A 2,518-nucleotide genomic window follows, 5' to 3' on the forward strand; every position below is an offset into this window, starting at 1 on the left:
CCTAAAACTAACATAATATTGAATGTCAACTGTAATTTAATTTTTTAATTAAAAAATAAAAATGAGATCCTGACATGATGTTAAACGCAGCTGGAAAACACATGCTTTACATTATTGTCCCATCAGTTCTAGAGTTCCTAGCATATGTCACTGAAGTAGACAGATTTTTTTTTCCAAACAGTCATTCTCTGTTATTGCTTTTGACTTAGATAAATGACGTTCTAACTAACAATTTGAAAACTTTTTGTAATTGTTATTTAAAGTGATAGCTCCAAAGACTGTCAAAATAACTTTAGCACTGTAGTTTTCAAAAAGCAAGGATAATTCCTTTGAAAATAGTAATGAAAGGATAATAGAATTCCAAATATAAAAAGGAATAAGATCTATGAGCTCATGGATGGCATTCATCTGGCAAGACAGGGAATTCTGTTTCTGGAACTAACCAGTTTTGCTGGCTTCCTATGCTGAGTACACTTGAGTTGTTATAGTGGGGCCAAAGTGCTCTGGGCATTGCTCCAGCAGATTACTTTTCTAGCCGGGGAAGACTATGGCAATTCTGCCTGTACAGTAATAGCAAATTCACAACCATCTAATAGTCTAGCTTTTCATCAAAGATGTGATTAATTTAAATGACCTGAATGTTTATTATATATTTAATATATGTACTACTTAAATAATATTTCTGAACAAATATATCACCTTATAAAACTAATTTTATTGTCTACACATGAGTTATGGCATCTTTTAGCCAATATAGAGGTTAATAAGTCACAAAAAATAAGTGCAAATCTGCACTTTGAACAGAGTACATTTAAGAGTATTGTAGCACTAATTACAAGAGTTAGATCTCAGAATTTGAGAAGCAGAATGATCTGATGGAGCAAACTCAAGCTTTAGGAGTCATACCAATGGCTTTGAATCCTACCTTTTTAATTTTCTTATCACCTGAAGCTACAAAAGTTATTTAATCCCTCTAAATCTATTTCTTCACCTATAAAATGGGGATGATGTCCACCCTGAAATCTTTCAAGAATCCAATTAGATACATACGTGAAAGAGTGCCTACCTCACAGACAGGCAGAAAAATTTTCTCTACAACATTGTATTTAACTTTCCCCTTCCTCCCAGTTGGTGGGTGGGGGTGGGGGTGGGGAGGAAAAGCAGAACACTAAAAATTCTCAGAATAATAGTCAAGGGTTTCGGTAAAAGAAAATTCCATGTGTAAAAGGATTACCAAGATAGTACATTATAGGTGTGGGGGGGGGTCTACCTTCAACCAGTTTAATAATCACCTTGATTATTAAATTAGTAGTAATTTCAAAGCACACAAACTTGGAGGTTTCCCTAAGTGTTGTAATGAAACCACACCATTTGTGTTGACAGCAAAGAGACCCAAGACCCTGAAGAAATTCTCTTATTCTGTGAAGAAAAAATTAGGGTATTTGTACTCAGGTCACTAAAAAGTTATATATAGGAACCCATTAAGTGGGCATTTTGTGTCAGGTTTCCCAAGACTTAAACACTGGGAAAACCTTCAGGATGAAAACCTTATTTAGGAACAGAGGTTTGAGCCAGGTTAATACTAAGCTTGTCAATTTCAAACGCCAAGTGATATCTGAAGACGGTAAATTGTCCAGAGATGGATGATAAAATGGGCACGGAGATGAAATGTGACCATTATGTGAGCCTCTCATGTGGAAGCAGAAAGGAGCAGGCAGTAGAAACAGAAGACTCCCCTTAGGGGTTCGGTAGCCTTCTTGCTGTCTCCAAGGTTCCCTTCATACTCCTGGAAGCCCTCAGTCCACGAAGAGGGTAGATCTTGGAAGAGGCTGCTCAAAAATCACCCGCCCGCCACGCCCCGATTGGTCCGCTCCTGGAAAGGTCCACTGCTCGCCTCTGACCTCACGACACCAAGGGCCAAAGAAAACATCATTCTGCACCTAAAATGCATCAGGGCCGACTTAGAGCCTCGGGTGCGCATCCACGGTGCAGTCACTAACAGGTACTTCTGGGGCACCCGTGTCTACTCAAGATTTGAGGAAATTCTTCAGAAACCAGCCACGTAGAGGGACGAAGGCTGCCTGTGGAGGAAAAGTTCTCTCAGTACTTGGCCACACGCGGGGATACCTGGGGGCTTTCCTATCAACTCCCAGCCCCCTAGCCTGATTTGCCTTTGTCAATTCATCTCTAAAGATAATGTCGAAGTGGAAGGAGCACAGTTTTAAAAACAGCGTCGGAGTACCCCTCAGTGTGGACAGGTCTCAGACCCCTAACCGATCAATATTGGGGCACACTCAAGCGCCACCAAAAAGAGAAAACCTCTGCGCAGAGGCGAACGCCCTCCGCGCCCCACCCCCCGCTTTCACGCCCTTTGCCCCGCCCCGCCCCTAGCCCCGCCTCCCCCCACTCCAGCCCCGCCCAGCACCCGGCTGCCGACGTCAGCTCTTCTGCCCAGGCGTGCTACACCTCAGCCTGTGCTGCACCCTCCTAGCCTGGGGCGTCGCTGTACCGGGCCTGC

Source organism: Phyllostomus hastatus, unplaced genomic scaffold (genome assembly GCF_019186645.2).
Source record: "Phyllostomus hastatus isolate PE091 unplaced genomic scaffold, TTU_PhHast_1.1 phas_scaffold_46, whole genome shotgun sequence".
NCBI lineage: Eukaryota > Metazoa > Chordata > Mammalia > Chiroptera > Phyllostomidae > Phyllostomus > Phyllostomus hastatus.